This window comes from Lineus longissimus, chromosome 9, assembly GCF_910592395.1.
Source record: "Lineus longissimus chromosome 9, tnLinLong1.2, whole genome shotgun sequence".
In the NCBI taxonomy this organism is placed as follows: domain Eukaryota; kingdom Metazoa; phylum Nemertea; class Pilidiophora; order Heteronemertea; family Lineidae; genus Lineus; species Lineus longissimus.
The window spans coordinates 9,265,893-9,286,779 of record NC_088316.1 but is presented as its reverse complement, the minus strand read 5'-3'; the positions used below and the strand labels follow the sequence as shown (position 1 = coordinate 9,286,779).

Sequence of the window (20,887 nt, the reverse complement as noted above, 5' to 3'; positions counted from 1 at the left end):
TGGTACAATCTCTACGGAGCATTTCTCTTATGGTCAACCAAAACACAAGATTGGTGACAGTGTGAGAATATCCAAATACAAAACAATATTTTCTAAAGGTTTCCTTCCTAATTTCACAGTAGAAGTTTTTGAAATAAAACAAATAGTTTTCGCAAAACCTATCGTCAACCACCTTCAGGATTATCAATCAGAAATTATGGAAGGTTATTTTTACACAGAGGATTTAAGTTAAAACGTTCCAAACCCAGATCAGATCGAATACAAGATCGAAAAGGTTTTACGTTACAAAACAGTTAAGGGAGAAAATAATGCATTAGTTAAATGGAAAGGATACTAAGAAAAATTCATTGAGTGGTTATGGCAAGCGGAGTGTCCAGTAATTAAAAAAACCTAGATTTATTTTTAAAAACCCGGTTTGTGGATAGAAACAAGGTTTATTAGGTAAAAAATATAGTTTTTTTTTAAAACAACCTTGTTTATTAGCTAATAAACCGAGTTTCTTTAATAAAACCAAGGTTTTTACCTAATAAACCTTGTTTCTATCCACAAATGTCAAGTTTAACAAATAAACTTGGTTTCATTCCCTAAAATATAAGTTTTTCATCCAGTGGTAATAAACTTAGTTTTATAGCAAATAATCTTGGTTTATTAACAATAACTGGACAAATGGCTAATAAACCTACCTTTTTACGTAAAAAACTTGGTTTTATACAAAACAACTTAGTTTTTTGCAATAAAACCTGGTTTTATTGTAAAAATGTAGGTTGTTTTGAATAACTGGACAAACGGCGTGCAAAAACCTACTTTCTATCGAGAAACTTGTATTTTCTACCTCGCCCCATGTACACAAATCCGCGATGTTATCGGGACGAGGATGGGCAACCTCGGCACCACGTGATACTACTGCCCTGTAGCCAATGCGATTCTTGCGCTAGCGGCAGCACATGTAGCATACAATCCGGTATCACTATTGAACCTCGTTCCTAGTCATCATGATCACCGCATTCATACATGGGAAAGCTTTGGAATGCTGCACTGCACTGCACTCTGTAAACTAGTTAGTGAGACCCTAACCTCATCCCAGATAACTCAGTGTAGGTAGGATCGAGGTTTAAAAATGTAAGTTTTCTAAGTTTTCTAATAAAACAGGTTTGTTTTAAAAAACTAGGTTTATTAGTAATAAACATAGTTTTTTAAAATAAACTAGGTTGTTTTGGTAATAAACCTTGTTTTATTGAATAAATAGACATTTCTGTACAGAAACTTATATTTTATACGATTATGTGGTAAAAAACCAAGTTTTTTAGGTAATAAACCAGGTTTTTTAGCATAAAATGTTAGTTTCTGTTAAAAAACTTACTTTATCAGGAAAGAAAGTAAAAAACTTGGTTTTATTAAAGAAACTCGGTTTATTAGCTAATAAACAAGGTTGTTTTAAAAAAACTTATATTTTTTCCAAATAAACTGAGTTCATTAGGTAAAAAACCAGTTTTTTAAAAATAAAACTAGGTTTTTTTAAATTACTGGACACTCCGCTTGCCATAAGTGGTTACCGATTCCAAACATAAAATCAACTTCAGTTGAATGTTTGTTTAATGTTGAATTTTAAACGTTTTTTAAGACTATCTAACCCAAAGCTGAAAAACCACACAGTTCGATTCCTTTCTGCTCTATTTGAAAACTCATAATGTTCTAGAAAATATTTAGCGATTTGAAGTTGAAGTTTGTACAGACTGTGATCTCCCTCTGCACTCTTCTTACGATTTTCTTCTCGACTAATTGGATTTATATTTGACCAATGCCAACATACTTCTGGAACATCTCCAAAAGGAGCCACCGGCAAAACATGATCACGTTCTTCATCAACAATAACTTTACCGTCTCTTTACCAATCCAACCAATCATAAAAAACTGGTTAGTACAACCGAGGTATTTTTTTTAAGTTTCCCCATTGTACCACAATGTCTCATAGAAACACGCATTTTATGAATCACAGGTGTTTTATTCGCTATAGCCAGTGGAAGTTGGTGCTCCATAAGGAACTGTTGAAATTCCATCATCAAAAATATATCTCTTATCGTTGAATGGATTTAAATTGCTTTTATTAACTTCCTCCACAAACATTTCGTGCCTGTCAGATCTTAACACTCTCATATCATGATACCATCTTTTTCTATCGACCAACGTACTGTAGTAGATGTAAATATCAGTTTTTACCACATGTTTGCTTATTCCCTTTAACTTTTCTAATTTAGAGGTCTTAGTTTTATAGGCATACATTTTACTTTTCAAAGCAATCTTTCATTTTATCCCCAGCCAACTCATCCTTGAAATATCCCGGGACATTCACCCTACTCTTATAACGCAGTGGATGGTCTTTTGGATAGTTACTGAAGTTGAAATGTCCCTTCAGAGTTGTAAGGTCCTTTGTCAAATCGTCAGTCTTTAACTTTAAGACAAAACTATTAGTATCAAGATAGAGCAACTCTATGTTTTTCTCACCAAAATGTGGTTGTAAAATTTCGTAGTAGAATTTATACATTAGTAATTTAGATAGTTCTAGAACTGTGGCCCCAATGTAAATTGGTTTATTAAACACCATACTAGTTTTTCTCATCTTCAGCAACTTCGGTTAGCAGTTCGAGATTGATATCTGTATATTTCAACCCCGATTGCCAAGTGAGACCAGGAGTGGAATAACAATGACAAGGATCGATTTGAAAATGGTTTAAATTGACCACTCTAAATTTTACAAAAAGGTCTGCTAAAAGTAACACATCAGATTTTAGGGAGAGATCGATAAACTTTCCATGATCCCAGGAGGAACTAGGGTTGGTTTTTGCTTTGAAGTGTTCCCAAATCTCTTTTGCTTTTTAATACACCTCCGGAGACACCATTTCATTTTTCAAATCATTAAAAAAATATCTTCTCTTGGTGTTTCTTCATTGTAACTTTCTTGCGAGGTGTAAAAATAATATCGTACAGAACCTTTCTATCTCAGTAATTTGAAATCTTCGTTGCTTGGATAAAACTTCCTGGTGATTTTGAAGTCATCATCTACCATTGATTTTGTGATATTATCCAAACCGGAATGTAGAAATCTGAATGAATCTAAAAACCGCAAACAGCCAAACTGAACAGAAATATATTCCTCTGCTGATTTTGGGAGTAGTTTCAGTCTGTTACCTTTTGTCTTCCTAATCAGTGTTTTTTTAACCAGTGTTTTGATGAAAAGATAAGAGTCATAGTGACTAAGATTGTGGGAGAAAATCGGAACAAAGTTGGCGTGTTTTGCCATGAGGTTACAGAAGTTGTGGGCTGCACCTGTGAACTTACCGCTGTAATGATCGTGATCTAGAACCATTTTTTCAGTGTTCTTAGTTGTTTTACCACAATAATAGCGGTTTCCATTTTGCTTATCCAACTCAAAACTTGCTTGCTCTAGTCAATTCCATTTTAATTCTGTATTTAAAAGTTTCCCAAATTCATCTTCCTTACTCATTAACCATTCACAAAACCAATCAACCACGTCCTCCCCGCAGTATGAAAAATATGCGCTTTCAAAAAGTTCTTGATAATCTGAGTGAATGTAACATCCCGCCGCAGAGGCTTTTTGGGATTTTAATCTCTTAGTTTCTTCTGACCCCTCAGTGCCATAAGCATCAATACATGTGTGTCATCAACATCACTAACGTGTGTGACATCGGCAGCATTTTCATGTGTGCTAGTTGATTCGAAATCTTTATACACTATGAAAGGAACCCTAATTTTAAACATGTAGTTTTTAAATTTTAGATTTGCTGTTGCGCTTCACTTCTGCGGCATTTTAATTTCACAATAATCATGAACCCCACATTTCATTTTGTGATTAAGTAGAGTAATTTCCCTATCAGAAGCATTCATACACCTTCTAAAAAAATATTTTTTATGACTGCTTTTCCTCCGAAAAAACAAAGATATATTTTTCAGTAGTATGTAATGTACTTGGTAATACAGAATGTTGATGACGTTTTCATCTTCAAAATCTTTGGATAGGTAGAGTGGCTCTCAAGTGTAATCCAGAATGTTTTCTGAACCTACCTTATAAGTTTTCAAGCCAAAATTATTGATCAACAAATTATTTTCTCGTTCTATTTTTGATTTCACCTTCATAGTTTCTATAGGAACCAGCATTACAGTGGTGATTAGTTGGTTCATAACATGCTGCTATTAAACTCCACAAAAAACACTTCCCGTCATTACATTGTACATTAATTATTAAACTAGATTTGAAAGGAAGTTTAACGAAGTGCCCGCCTTTGGTGTCTCTGTACGCAACTAAAATTAAATCAGATTTGTTTGTCATTTTTAAGCGTTAAACCGCTGCCCATAAAATACCTCTCCTCGATTTGCAGTTTGATGTATTGTAATCCAAACATTTTTGCACAGCAACTTCTGGTTTATATTCCCAAAATACCACCTCAAATGGCGATTGGATACCATGAAGGAGTTCGGTGTTACCCCTCAAAAATTATGCTTTAACGAAATTAACTTCCACGGTAATACTTATCTTAAAATGGGAACTGTTGAGAAGTGATAACATCTTAACAAATTTCTGTTTGTATTTCACCAGGGTTGCTGCTTCCTTGGGTTGTCTAAATTGTGCAGTTACAAAATCAGTCTTGCCACTGAATCTTTTTACTATTTCTATACCTTTAATTATGCCCCCGCTCAACGAAGTTGAGATGGGGGCATTATGTTCTTGGCTGGTTTCCGCGTCCGCGTCCGCGTCCGTGTCCGCGTCAGCACTCTATTCCGCTCTATAACTCAGGAACCGCTTGTCCGGTAGACTTGAAATTTTTATGGTGTGAAGGCCTAGGGTCTCGAAGGCTCCCTATTGATTTTGGGCCAAAGCCCAATCCAACATGGCCGCCAGGCCACCATATTGTTTTTTTGCATTCCGCCACCTAACTATAGAACTGAGTGAGTGATAAATCTGAAACTTCTGTGGTGTGATGCTCTAGTGTAGGGGAGGTGCCCTATCGATTCTGGGCCCGAACTAAAATCCATTATGGCCGCTAGGCGGCCATCTTTGTTTTTCGCTTTCTGCCCCATTTCTGCCCCAACTTGAGAACCGAGTGAGTGATAAACCTGAAACTTCTGTAGTGTGATGCTCTAGTGTAGGGTAGGTGCGCTATCGATTTTGGGCCCGACCTAAAATCCATCATGGCCGCCAGGCGGCCATCTTTGTTTTTTTTATTCCACCCCATAACTTGAGAACCGAGTGAGTGATAAACCTGAAACTTCTGTGGTGTGATGTTCGAGTGAAGGGGAGGTGCCCTATTGATTTTGGGCCCGACCAAAAATCCAAGATGGCCGCCAGGCCACCAACTTGATTTTTGCATTCCGCCCTATAACAGTTTAACCCGAGAACCATTCCATCTCCATTGCATACTGTGATCGGCGGAGATTTCAACTACAACCTACTCAAAGAACGTCTTCAAGTGCCGGAACACCCGCTGCATTCATTTCAACAACTCATCAAGGAACTTACAACACTCAACTGCACACTGTTAGATCACATCTATATCAAGTCGCATCCTGATGAAATACATGCAGGAGTGTGCAGAACATACTACAGCTACCACATCCCAGTCTACTATACGTTCAATCAGTAATAGAGTGGCCACTCGGCATCCCTTGGAAGCAACTCCTCCACTTCGACCACTGCCTCCACAGCTGCTACCAGAACACCAGCTACGATACCCATCCAATTGATGTTCCTCAACTCCCACCTCAGCCCAACACACCAACCCACAAATTTGGCTTCTTCCATATAAAGCAATGGCGGACGAATGCCCCAGAGCTGCAACAAGCAAACCGTTTCCACTGTGACGACTGCCTTGATCCACAGCTGCTCTCCGAACACCGATTACGATGCCAATCACCGCTTTAAGGCTGATTACTCCACCAAGGACACTTCTTTCCACTGTAACCACCTCCAGAGCTGCTCTCAGAACACCAGTTACAGTGCTCATAATCAGTCCTTTCATGGCTGATTACTGCAACAAGGACACGGTTTTCACCATGACCACTGTCTCCAAAGGTACTCTCCAAACCCAACTTACGATGCCCATCATCAGTCCTTTCATGACTGGTTGATGAAAACTTGTCACACTACATACCGTATTTATGCGCATTTTAGCACATGCGCTTATAAACAAAAATCGCTTGTTTTAGGGTATATTTTCAGCCTTCACTTTGCCCGATTATAAACGCATGTGCTAATATTTTTCGGAGACGTCATCGTCACTGCATCGAAGGGAGGCTGCATGACTTCTAATAACATGCTGGAAGAATACGTGAACAAACTGTCACAGTCCCGTGCTGCATGCTTCCATGTTTAACCCCGCTAGTACTCTAGCATGTTAACTCTTAATACCGCGCACTGCCACATGAAAGACGAAGAGAAAGACACTTTTAAGCAGCCAAACACACAACTGCTGTTCATTCCAGGTGGAATGACCCTCTCCTGCCACCAATCAACACGCACATCAAGAACATATTTTTTGTTCAATTATTAGCGCACTGCGCTTAAACTACGCTTATAATTGAATTTAACTGCACCCTCAATTAGCGCGTGCAGTGCGCTAAAATGCGCATAAATACAGTAAGCAGATTACTACCAGTATAAGCACTTAAATTCATTTCCTTCAACCTGCCCAACATTAAAAATATGCCCACTCAGCGGGGGCATACATTGCGATTCACACGAATCGCGTTATGTCTAGTTTTCCTAACATCTACCAAAAAAAGTCCTCTTTTCCGTTGACTGTGAAGTTTGTTCATCTGGAGTGACAGCAAGGAGGATTCCGCGGTGACGTCACGGCTTTTCCAAGATGGCGCTGCATATTGTAAACAAACTGGATCCACGGCCAAAGGAAAATCAAGTCATCAAATAAAGTTAGATTTTCCTCATCAAATCAGAGTTATTAGTACTTTTCTGCTATGAAATAAGTCTTCAGACAATAAGTTATCATTTGAATAATGAAAAGTGCTGTTTTGATGGGAAAAAATAGGGTTTTTAAAACCAAATAACCGGGCACCGATCTTCCAAAATTAGCGATGGTTTCAAAACAGTCTACCAGATATGGGGCAATCTCTTCATTATCATAATGGGATTTGGAGGCATGTTTACAGATTTTACAAGTTCGAGGCCTGTAGGACCTAAAACTCGCATAGATCCCCATAGATCCCCTCTATTTGTCGAGTTAGCGCCCCTGTGAGATCATGCATTTTCGGACACTAGAACGAAATCTTCCTGCGGATATCGCGGTTTCGGTGATGATTTAAGGAGAAATTGACTGTTCTTAGAGTTGTATGGGACAGAAATGAGTTCATACTTCATGAATACATGAATATATTATGATATGGGCGGGCTTCTAAGTCAAAACAATAACAAACTCAACTGCATCTCTACCGTGTATTGCGTAGTGCATTGCCTAGTGTATTTAGTAGTGTATTTTAGCGGAGACATTATTTCCGCACTTTGGCCACGCCAAACGTCTTTTTTATTCGTGGAAGTTAATCTGCTCTGTAAATTTTATTTTACACAGGAAGAATCCATACTAGGTATTGCAATATTTCATGTCTATTGGTGTTTTTGTGTACAGGAGCGCATCAGACAGTGAGACGTGGAGATGTGTTCAGTGCTTGTGCTGTCAGTAGACTGAATCTGATTGGCCATAGCGATCATTAACATGGGTCGTGATCACGTGATGTGACGTCACCGCGGTATCCTCCTTGGAGTGACAGCTTCATTCGAATCAGGTTCCTGGAGTTCCTCAGGTTTCGCCGGTTCGTTGGGTGGGGTGAATATTTTATTGATACTTTCTAATAATTGTTTCAGGTCAGTTTTGTGTTTTTCAGATTTTAGATGTTTTTTGTAATTTTTTGATAAACCATCAGAGATACAAACCCTGCAAAGTCTCTTTTTAGTTTTATATTTGAATGCACGAAGTGTTGCGAGGCACTATTTCTGCTCTTTGCACGTTCCATTTAAGATATAGATTTTTCTTAAACTGTTAAAAACTCGGTAAATTCGTCTATTTAACAAAAAACTAGAGGCCTGTCGGCCTAGGAGCTTTGCTGGGTTACTGGTGGAGTTGTATTAGGAGTAATGCAGTGTGCTGGTGACATTTCCAATAGAGCCAGAACAGGCAGAGTTTATCTGTAAACTAATAATAAGCAAGCTACCTGGCTGTCAAAAACATATTCCTCCAGTTTCTCTCCAGTTTATGCATGTTAGGCCTTACGCCATTTTCACAGCAAATCACATGACCAATTCACAAATCTCCGCCTCGGGAATTCCCGGTGGCAGCATTGAGATTACCATCAAAATGTGGTCCGCATATTTATCATCGTCAAAATTATGCCCACCACATCTACCTTACAGAAAGTATCATTGTTAATACGCATTTACAATCCCCAGATAGAGTATATTACAAGCCTATCGGCGTCTGATTCACAATGTGGTTTGTGAGGAGTGTCATAGTCGTCAACAGTGTAGCTTACGTATTTCGAAGACCAGTGGAATTGGCGGCGTCAAATTATTAGTGAAATTTATAATTTACAAATTACAAATTACAAATCGTTTATTGAAACCGTGTAAAAAGTTACATTTTACATAAGATGAAAGTACAATGACCATAAGTGCAGTGTGGACACATTCGGTAAGAAGAAAGAGTGGGAGAAGATTGGTGATCATAAATAGGTATGTAGTATTCAGCAGTGTTGACCTACAAGGTTCTAATATATATAGTAATCAGCTATACAGTCTTTCTTATCTGGTAAGCAAAAGGAAGTAAAATTGTCGTGGGGGGGCTGGCGATTGTATTGGCTATGGCAATTTACGGCACACGATTTGATGGAGAGAGTTTCATGCATTCATGTAAGTGTAGGACTGCAGCGTTATGCCAGCTATGAAAAGTTCGAAATGTGGCAACTATTTGAAACAATCGGCATCTATCACAGGTAGTCTATGATGTTTGTGAATTTATGATCATAACAATTTATTGCAATCAATGACTAAAATCCTTGTGGATGATGTTTAGGATGACCCATTTTCAACTAGCAGAGAATGAAGCAGCCAGCAAAAGAATGAATACCCTAATGGCTGCAGATGACTGGAGACCAGGACCATTTATTCAGCCATAAGGTTGTTTCCTGTCAACAATGTCACAACCAGGGTTCCTACATTATATACAGTGGAACCTCCGTTAGTAGACACCTCTCTATTAAAGACAACCTTTCAAATAAGGACACTAGTTTTGGTCCCAAATTGGTTGTTTCCATTCAATTTTGACTTCTCTAATCAGTCTTTGGGTGTTCCGAATGCTTGACACATTTCGAACATGTTTTGGTTGGAAACAACCCTACAGTCTTACACTTATGACTGAATGAATGACAGTGCATTTTCGTGTAAGCTCGGTGACGAAATGCTGCGACACTATTCGTCACCAACATGCTTGATGGGTGGTGCCATCTGCACAAAGGACGATGAATTAAATAACTGATGTGACATTGTCGCTGCATTTGCAGGTGTTCACATCCAGAAGTATTAAGGTAGCAGGAAGGGTTGGGCGTTTGTGATTTCTGAGTCTGAGGGGGTTGGTGTCTGTTGACTGTGCTTTAAGAGAGACTAGGCATGGCGCCAGTCTCTCTTAAAGCACAGTCAACAGGCATTTGGTCTCAGTATTTGGGTTTTGATTGCCATGACTGTACCCCTGTAAAAGTCAGAGGAGGAGAAGTTTGGAATGATGAAAGCATTGAAGAAGAAGAAATGTTATTATTGAGGAAAGCAAAATTTATTATGAGACTAGAAGGCAGTGTCCTGACTTGATTATTTTGAAAATGGCGGTCTGAACACATTAAAAGGTGGAACATGGCATTTTATCGACTTTGAAGTGTTCCGCAGTTAAAGGGAGACTATAGGCAGCAGCTAGGTAGGCAAGATAAAGTCATACAAATTTGCCAATAGGGGTCAGTCATATCTCTAGGCATGGCGCCAGTCTCTCTTAAAGCACAGTCAACAGGCATTTGGTCTTAGTATTTGGGTAAGTACAGAATCAAGGCAGCTCAGAGAGCAATGATTGAACGATGCTGTGGACAAGTCCAAGGATACTGCATCAGTCACGACCAACTTCTCATCAGAAAGCGTCACCACCAACATATTCAATGTTTAGTTCCAACCTGTACCAGTCCAATGCACGCCTGTCATGGTCAGCAGTGGTCAGCTTAGCGCGATATGGAACATTCTTCCGAAACTCAAGCGAGGGAAGTCTGCTCATTAGCCTATCTCGCGCACTGCTCCTTCTTGTCAAACATCGAAGTGAAATCGTGGTACAGTGGGGCGTCCTCGAGGATTGCAGCTGGTCGGACAGACGTGAGGTGGAATGTGGGCGGCTGCACTTCTTCGTTGATGTGCGATGGCAGATAGCACAGTTGTTGCGTTGCATGACAGCTGAAAGTGAATGTGATATCATAGAACTGAGGCGTTTGCAATGAGACTATAGGTGAAGTAGAAGCAAGGAGTGAAATGGGCCATCTTCCAGTGACTAATATACAGAGTAAGGGCACTGGGTGTTGTTAGATTCAGCATTGAATGTATTCCTCGTACAAGCGTGAATAGTGTGGACATACAGTGAGAGGTGAGAGACCCCTATTGACTACTTCTTGTAACTTTATCTTGGATATTATATTAGTATTGAACTTCTAGCCATGGAATATGAAGAAATTGAAGTTGTAGGCATGGAATATGAAAAATTATTCAACGGTGAAAGACATTATTCCATGAGGCTTTGCCGTGATCGCAAAGGACGCGACGTGATTGGTTCACATGCTAATGAGGTATGATAATGATAATTACCTCTATAATGCTACTTGGATAGCGACTGTGTCGTTGACTGCAACAGTGGTCAATGTCAATGTGTGCCTGTAATGTCAATGAAGTATGATGAGGTGATGACGATAGTGCAATTATTAAATATTGGCAAGAGATCATACTGCAACATAGGTCTTGTTTTTGACAGATGACTGTGCGACATTCCCATTGGGTCTTGTTAGAGTCAGCGCTGCATGTATTCCTTGTACAAGCTTGAATAGTTGTGACCGACTTTGAGGGGTGAGAGACCCCTATCGGCTACTTCGTCTAACTTTATCTTGCCTACCTAGCTGCTAGCAATAGTGCCCCTTTATCAAGACTGAAACCCACTGTGCGGGGCTAAGAAATTACCTTTATAATCCTAGTTGGATAACCACTGTGTAGATGATTTGAAGAGTGCTCTGTGGATGTGTGCCTGTAATGTCAATGAAAGTATGATGAGGTGATGACGATAGTGGAATGACGAAATATTGGAAAGAGATCTATTCCTAGAAGAACATATGTCCTGTTTTGACTATAAGGTGGCGCATTTTAGAATCAGCAGTGAGCACTGTGTGTAACATGGTGGAGGCAGCGGAGATAATAACTGTGTCGAAAGTATTGTTATAGGGCCTTCCCTAGGCCCATGGGGTTAAATTTACAATCCACGATTGAAAAGACGTAGTTTGATCGCATTCAACTATAAATCCATTGAACAGTTGTGTTCCTTTAGTCAACCGATGTCCTTTTGTTGGGCCATGATCGGGGATTGTAAACTGTAAATGTATTATGGACTGGGAGACGGGGGAAACACAAGTGAAACTGAAATAGACCAAAACAAGTGATTTTGGGGCTTTGGTTTAGACGCATGCCCCACATGCGCCATGCGGGATTATACGGTTCATGTGAACTTGTTGACATCCACATGATCTAGTGCTGTTATTGGTCATGGTACATGGTAGGCCTAATCATCATGGCTATATGTTTCAGGAAAAGCTCGGAGTAAAATGAACTGCCGATGAATAATGATGTTGTTCATGTTTACCATGTTTACTAGTACATAGCCATAGGGTATGCACTGGCCAGTGCACTTTCTGCACGTCGTCATGGTCATGTACGTGATACCTTGCATATTTTGTTTTTTGAATGCGCATGCTTTTTGGGCAAAATCACTTGTACCAACACTAATGAATAATGTCTTCTTATCCCTATGACTCCATACACAGTGAGGGCATTGTCCCATTCCCATCAAATGGTAACTTATTGTACCGTATTAGGGTGGAAGTTGGGGAGCAGATACCTACCGTTGCACGCCTGTCATAATCAGTAGTGATGAGCTTAGCGCGATATGGAACATTCTTCAGAAACTCAAGCGAGGGAAGTCTGCTCATTAGCATATCTCGCGCACTGCTCCTTATTGTCAAACATCGTAGTGAAATCGTAATGGAAAACGTCTGGCTTTGCGCCAGACGTTGAGACTAATAAGTGAAGAACTAATAGGTAAAGAACTTCTACTTGCGCGAGACTGCTCTGATAAAATTATCATTGCAGAGACTACGGTGACGTACACATATATTTTTTACAATCAAAAATGCCCTCAAAAGACGACATGGAATGATTATTTTATTGATATTTCCTACTATATACCTTCCAATTATCACTTTATACAAATAGATCGGCGTTAGGTCGCATGCTTTTCTTTCCTGGTGACACTATAAAGCAAAATAGTTGCAACCCCGTAAATGCGCTATAAGTCCAATAATAAGTGACGGTGACCCGTTATAAATGTTTCGCCAGCTTTGCTTTTTTGCCGCTACGCGGCGCGTTGGGCCCTTGCGTCGAGGAGTAGATGATGTCACTACATGTACCAGGGTTTGTACTTTCATATACAGTGGACCTACTTTTTGTGGACACCTTTCTATTGAGGACAACCTCTTTAATAAGGACAGTAGTTTTTGGTTCCAAATTGGTTGTTTCCATTCAACTCGACTTCTCAGTTTTATAGGACACCTCTCTGTTAAAACAGCACTTGTCAGTCCCTGGGGCATTTCTGGAAATGTCATGCTATAGAGCAATTGGTTCAGCTAAGTGACAAGAACAGCACTATAAGACGGTTTTAAAAAGTTGAAAATTATTTATTTAAATGACATATGAATGGTTCAGCAGTAATTGGCAGTGTGCATTATGTAATGAAATATGATTTACATAATATAACATTTTTGTGACAAATAGTACAGATGATGGATAAATCGATACAGTGGATAGCTGTTAGAATATGCAATACATGCAATAGCATTTGTTTTTATTGAGATTTTGCGAGAACCAAGTGGTATTTTGACAAGATAATAGAAAGCCAATAACACTACAAGAACATGACTTCAATACATTGACATTGTAGTACTTGGTATACTAAAAATATTCAAAGATGGGTATCTTGAGTTAAAGTACAAGATGTATGAATGAAGGAGGCACTCGGGTAAGAAATGGTGTCGCTAATGAAAGATTAGAATTAAGACATATCTCTGTATTTCATGTGGTGTACTGACAAATGGTGCAGTTTGTTAGCAATTTTGTACATAGTTGGTGTGTCATGTTTATTCATACATCTTGCTATCTAAAAGCGAGTGAGAGAGGCATTGTGACATTAGAGTGTTGTATATCTATAGAATATGTGACCCGTCACAGCAAAACCAGGTACATGTCGCACAGAAGATGAGCCTAAATGACACCAGGAGATAATGGAAGAAATTGATGTGCTCATATTTTACAAAAGGCAGACAATAGATAAATGAACAAACAGTCCGTCTCAACCTGCCAAGCTCAGAGCGACATGCGCCTGGTTTTGCTGTGACAGGTCACATATACAAAGTTTACATAAAACAAGATTTGTATGTTTATTTAGGAGGAGTACAAAAGTTGTATATAAAATGCCGACTTCATAATGATTTATAGCACACAAAATTTGACATGACAGCATTTTATAGAATATGAATAATCTATAATGAGAATAGTTTTGTAGCACCAATGATTTGAAAATACTGAATTTATTTATTGCATGAATGGAACACAAAAAACAGGATGATTACATGATTGTCACATGCGTGAAATATATTGTCATGGATGGGCATTGGGAACAAAAAGAATTGCTGTTATCAGCTGCATTGGTAGCGATTGCTTTAGCTGATTTTCAGAAACTGACAGGAATGAGAATGTTGATATAGTGTTGAAAAAATATTTTTATAACATACATTGCATTCAAATAACACTAAGAAGTAGACGAGTACTAATTTCGCACACTTGAAAATATATGGACATTGACTGTCACTGGTAGTGGTAGCAGAGTAATTACATGCCATCAGCAGCACTAATTCAGACAGTTTTCGCTGTGCTTCAGTAACTGACTGGAATGACTAAGTTTGATTGTGCTGAAATGATACATAATAACGTACATTGCATAAACAAAATGATTACAAGATTTGTACTGTCTTGAAATATATGGACAGGGACAGTCACTGGAAGTTTGACATGCCATCAGTTGCACTGCTCCCGACAGTTTTCACTGTGCTTCAGTAACTGACTGGAATGACTAAGTTTGATTGTTCTGTATTTGCCTCCATTTGGATTTTGTGAACAAAAGTTACTAACCTTGTGTAATTGAAGTGTCGAATTCGCCTTGGTCGAAATGATAATACAGTAAATAAATCTATTGAATGTTGCTGAAAAGAAAACATTTACTACGTTAGAAGCCATGTACATGATAACACCACCACCACCATTATCAATATCATCACAAGTCAACTGGGGAATATGTGTGATATTTGTTCAAAACTTGCGTATATGGTATTTGCAGGTCTATTGTATTGTAACATATTTTTCACTTTCAAAATTAACTTTTTTACTAGAAATTATGAATTAATACTAACCGTAAGAAGCGTATGAAATTACAGAAGGCCTTCGTCGAAAAATGTAATGTACTTGTACTCATTCGTGTCATTAAACCTGAAAGCAGCACAGCATAACAGTGAAATTACCGTGACATCAATGGATGTCAAACTAATGTAGTGACGTAAATTTGAATTCGAAGTGCACAATTTCACAATTAAGGTTTTGAACACATTGAGAACTGAAAAACTTCATACAAATGCTTTCACACCAATGATATGATTGTGGCGCCCTGATGAGGTATCGCCCTCTGCTAAGCAGCTTTGGTCGTAACTAGGGTAAATGTTTTTTTCAAGTGATATGAGCGATGCAATACCTTAGTTACCACCAGCGCCACGTAGCAATCAATGAAGTTGTGCTGGTACCCCATTAACGTCATGCTTCAAATTTGAAGAAATTAATATTACCTTCATCAAGTACGTAATATTACACCAGGCCTTTGTCGAAAATGTAGATCTCGAAGTCTGACTGTAATGAAAGAAAACATCAATGTGACAATATGGTCTACTATGTATGAGGGGGAGAACGGGTATTTTCGGGACACTGGGATGGGCCGAAAATAACTGTCGGGATTCGGGATAGACACCCTTATTTTAGCGGGATTCGAGACAAGCTGTGTTTTGCGTCACGATTCGGCTAAAATTGCGTATTGGGAAACGGGATAAGCCTTTTTTTCCTAACGGGACGTCGAGACAGTTACCCCCCCCCCTTCCCCGTTCCCACCCCCATGACATGTAGCATTGATTGTAGAATGTAGGCCTATTGTTACTCACAATCTATTTTTTTGTAATTGATACTGGTAGTATCAATGTGAAATATGCCACACGTTGGGAGCATGCAAGGCCTAGTACAATACACCATCATCACAATCAAATATTTCAATAATACACTGTCAACGAGAGTGAATGTTCAACCATCAATCACGTGCATTGTAGTGTAGCCTACATCCCCCATGACGGCTTGCGCCCCGCTGACACGACGAGCACATGGCTGAGCCAATCCATCGCCTATACACTACTTTACAAAAATCGACACCTACTGAAACTTTCACTAATTATTCTCGGAAATGTACTTTATCGTTACATCAATAAATGCACATTCGAATTTCAAAACTACCACTTATTTTTGCCGTGAAACTGACCTGAGTTATCGAAACACCGTCACTACGAAAAGAGGAAGAAGCAGATCCGCATTTATCGAAATATTGCTAAATATAATTGTCAAAATGTCGACCAAATTACCAATTAAATCACAATAAACTTATCAAATGTTCACTCATGCCTTTGGGTGAAAAAATACTGATTTTTCAATCATTCTCAATTTTACAAATCACCAATCACAAAAAGAAATAATGATGCAATTACCCAAAATAGATGAGATTTGACCACTGGTATAATTCCGCCATCTTGGATATCGGCATCGTCACCACCACTTCAAATTCTAAAGTCTTATTCAGGCCTAATATGTGTCACCTGCTGTGGTAAAATGGCTTGTTTTATCAATAAATAACAAAATATGATCTTTGTAAATAAAATCGGAGATCTTCTGGTGTGTTTTTATGTGAATTTATTACGAACTATCAATGCAGCGCAGGGCAGCCATCGTGTTCTCATGCGTAGTGGCGATGCGATAGCCATCCGCGGCACTGCTTTTCAAGATGATGGCAATTGCCCAGTGCTAGAGGCGTTGTAAGGAAAATTGAGAGCAGGCCCCTGATGAATGAACTCTCAACGATATCGATATATTTTCGTAATTCCAGCACAACTGTTCAACAATGAACGTCCACCGACAATCCCACTTAACGAATATTAATATCAATTCATATCATGTATCTTAAAACGCTTTTATTTCATTTTAAAAAGAGTTATTGAGTGAACGATGACCTCCTACCTACGGCAGCAGATTAGTGCCATAAAAAATAAAATATTATCTCGTTATTACGAGATCTTTTCTCGTTATTACGAGATCTTTTCTCGTTATTACGAGATCTTTTCTCGTTATTACGCGATCTTTTCTCGTTATTACGAGATGTTATCTCGTTATAACGAGATGTTATCTCGTTATTACGCGATGTTATCTCGTTATTACGCGATGTTATCTCGTTATTACGCGATCTTTTCTCGTTATTACGAGATGTTATCTCGTTATTATGAGATCTTTTCTCGTTATTACGCGATGTTATCTCGTTATTACGAGATCTTTTCTCGTTATTACGCGATCTTTTCTCGTTATTACGAGATGTTATCTCGTTATTACGAGATGTTATCTCGTTATTATGAGATCTTTTCTCGTTATTACGCGATGTTATCTCATTATTACGAGATCTTTTCTCGTTATTACGCGATCTTTTCTCGTTATTACGAGATGTTATCTCGTTATTACGAGATGCGAAAGTGCACGCAACATCGAGGATTAAGGTCTCATTAGGGAGTTGGTTTTTTTTATTCATGCGCGGCCAAGCCCTAACCGTAGTTCCTAAAATCATTGATTTCTCGGTCCTTACAGTATGTCGACAGCGTTGATTCAGCAGTTGTTTTGGCAAAGACATGTTTTTTTGGAGTTTCTGAAACCTAGAGCGCTACTCAATAGGCGACTAACAAGAAACTACGCATTTATACGGTTGTTGCCGACGTATGTGTACACTGAACTTGGGATGTGCGTCGGCCCCGTGTTGAAATGCCGTCCAGTACCAGTTGGTGCGTTTTTCGCTGATTTGTGCAGAATTCAACATATCTCAAAAGTTCAATGGTTGACCCTCGAAGTGTATAATATTTTGGGGTTTTTCGTGATTGTCTGGCCCAATTGGCAATATTGCCATTTGGGATCGTGAACAGAGCTAGGAGCAAATGCGACGCTTATGATTTATTTAAAGAAATAAAATGCCCGATTTAACATCCTGCAGAATCAGGGGAATCGGGCGTTTCCAGTGATATACGACACGAATGGGTTGTCCTCATGCATTCACTTTGGAAACGGTATGCACAGGTATGCACAGTAATAGTACCTGAAGTGATCGATTTCAAGGAGAAAATACACTGAAAACAACTTTTCAGGAACAGAAATAAGATCACATTGTGAATAATATTACAATGACAACTCCAGCTCGATTAGCGCTTGACAACAGTCTATAATAGATGACCTGATTCGTGACGTCATATCGCTTGGGAACCCCCACCTCAACATAAAATCTAATATGAGGAAGGCTCAGGCCTTGATAGGGAGCTCTTCGTTAATAGGCCTGGTGAGCGAGAAGACTCGGTGGGGGGGGGGGGGGGGGGTTATATAGTTAGGATGATGCCATCATGGCAGTTTACCGAAGAAGCAGTTGGCTAGCACACAATGTCAATGATTGATGGCGAGTAGTTGGTGGGTGGGAGAGGGGGGATATAGTTAGGATGATGCCATCATGGCAGTTGACCCAATAGACGCTGTCGCAGTATAGAAAATAAGTGGGGAGAATGTGGGAAACTAAACACAACAGGAGAAGGATAGGTATTTTTGCCCGGAGATAAGCATAATGATCCCAAGACCCAAGTGTAATTAAGATTTATATTCTAATTCAAAAATACCAACGTCGCCGAGACATACAGTAATGCATAGACTGATGCAGCACAATGCATGAGACACCCTGTATAACGCAAATTTGAAAAAAATTCACCTCTATGCCTTATAACTTCAAGATTAACACCTGATCACTTGGTCGAACTTGGTCAGATGTATTCTACAATACAAGAGACATGCTATTCAGAAATGTATTGGTTTGTGTGAGAGTAACGTACGGCAGCAGACTAGTGCCATAAAAAATAAAATATTACCTCGTTATTACGAGATCTTTTCTCGTTATTACGCAATGTTATCTCGTTATTACGCGATCTTTTCTCGTTATTACGCGATCTTTTCTCGTTATTACGCGATGTTATCTCGTTATTACGAGATCTTTTCTCGTTATTATGAGATCTTTTCTCGTTATTACGAGATGTTATCTCGTTATTACGAGATCTTTTCTCGTTATTACGCGATCTTTTCTCGTTATTACGAGATCTTTTCTCGTTATTACGAGATGCGAAAGTGCACGCAACATCGAGGATTAAGGTCTCATTAGGAAGTTGTTTTTTTATTCATGCGCGGCCAAGCCCTAACCGTAGTTCCTAAAATCATTGATTTCTCGGTCCTTACAGTATGTCAGCGTTGATTCAGCAGTTGTTTTGGCAAAGACATGTTTTTTTGGAGTTTCTGAAACCTAGAGCGCTACTCAATAGGCGACTAACAAGAAACTACGCATTTATACTGTTGTTGCCGACGTATGTGTACACTGAACTTGGGATGTGCGTCGGCCCCGTGTTGAAATGCCGTCCAGTACCAGTTGGTGCGTTTTTCGCTGATTTGTGCAAAATTCAACATATCTCAAAAGTTCAATGGTTGACCCTCGATTTCTTTTTTGATTTTTGTGTAGCGTAAGCAACTGTCTTTCATGGGAGAATGGTCTCTGTAAGAATTATTCAGGAAGAAATGTATAATATTTGGGGTTTTTCGTGATTGTCCGGCCCAATTGGCAATATTGCCATTTGGGATGGTGAACAGAGCTAGGAGCAAATGCGACGCTTATGATTTATTTAAAGAAATAAAATGCCCGATTTAACATCCTGCAGAATCAGGGGAATCGGGCGTTTCCAGTGATATACGACACAAATGGGTTGTCCTCATGCATTCACTTTGGAAACGCATTTTAAAATAGATGTTACGTCCTGTTAATAGGGCACGTCATCATCGCGTACATTTGGGAAAAACTCCCTAACGAGACCTAAAGCTCAGGATCAAGCGCGGGAAAGGTCCGTACTTTATAGACCCATATACCATCATCGCGTAATAACGAGATAACATCTCGTAATAACGAGAAAAGATCGCGTAATAACGAGAAAAGATCTCGTAATAACGAGAAAAGATCGCGTAATAACGAGATAACATCGCGTAATAACGAGAAAAGATCACGTAATCACGAGATAATATTTTATTTTTTATATTTTTTATATATATATGTTTATTCGTACTACTTTCCGTTGTACAGATAACAAAAAATAAGGTGCAATAAGACAATACAGAGTTGGGTGCAAATACAAGTTTACGATAAGGCAAACAAAGTAAAAGGTAAGACTGAGAGTCGAACCCGAAAACCTCTCATTCTTGGAGATGATCCTGAATAAGTTACATTAGTATCTTGAACTATCACAAAAAAACTAACACCAAAAACAATACTCCATCAAATCAACCTGTACACAAAAAGTTAATTATCATGTCTATTTCCTCTTTTGTGAGAATATGATTCCCTGCCTCCCGCATTTCAAGCAATTCCCTAACTTGGATGGCAACCCTATTATGCCCCAATCCCCAAAATTCCCTATTGATGTCCCTTAGCATTATACATTCATCAGGCAGCTGATCCCTATTCCAGTTGTACTTTTGTAACACCATAGTTAGACTTTTCCCCACTGATGAGACGCTCCCGGCAAATAATAATCCAACTGTAACCTTTACGAGTGTATTTCCTGATTTCCGCAGTCCTTTGATGAATTTTACGAACCTTTTCTCCAATTGAGTTTGAACGCTACAGTCCTTTATAATGGCTGGTAACAGGTCATTATGAGTGCGATATGGCAAACACAAAATCTGACGAATACATTTACGCCATGCAATATACAATTCTTCCATGTATGGTTTTGAACAATCTAGCAACTGGTAACCATACAGCGGCATACAAAAACTTTTGAATAACTTATATCTGATTTCAAAGTTGGCGTACCTAAACTGAGCCATAAGCATGTTGGTCCGTTTTGTACAGATCATTAACTAAAACCTGAACCCTCCTCCGACGAACATCAGGACCAAGAAGAATGCCCAAAGGAATTTCTTCATTAGAAATTTGAACCCTTGTACCCTCAAATACAATCTCCCCTGGCGGGTCATGTGACCCGAAGACTAAATATCTACTCTTAGATGCGTTGAAGGATATTCTGAATTCAATAGAAAATTGACGAGCCGTGTTTAGCA

The 20,887-nt window shown here is 39.0% G+C and overlaps 1 protein-coding gene and 2 long non-coding RNA genes across 5 annotated transcripts in view; 1 reads left to right on the top strand and 2 right to left on the bottom strand.

Moving 5' to 3' along the window:
- Positions 1 to 20,887, top strand: part of LOC135493844 (gamma-aminobutyric acid type B receptor subunit 2-like) — a 600,170-nt gene that overhangs the window by 557,311 nt on the left and 21,972 nt on the right. The gene's annotated exons all lie outside the window — the stretch shown is intronic.
- LOC135493150 (uncharacterized) lies at positions 10,253 to 11,339 on the bottom strand. Its single transcript, XR_010448201.1, has 3 exons — positions 11,273 to 11,339; positions 10,907 to 10,972; positions 10,253 to 10,501 (listed from the first exon to the last, which is right to left on the bottom strand). It is a non-coding gene; the product is annotated as an uncharacterized LOC135493150 (long non-coding RNA).
- Positions 13,942 to 15,307, bottom strand: LOC135493909 (uncharacterized). Of its 2 annotated transcripts, XR_010448319.1 has the most exons (4): positions 15,250 to 15,307; positions 14,824 to 14,899; positions 14,546 to 14,616; positions 13,942 to 14,325 (listed from the first exon to the last, which is right to left on the bottom strand). It is a non-coding gene; the product is annotated as an uncharacterized LOC135493909 (long non-coding RNA). The 2 variants fall into 2 exon arrangements; XR_010448318.1 differs by lacking the exon at positions 13,942 to 14,325 and having other exon boundaries at positions 14,333 to 14,616.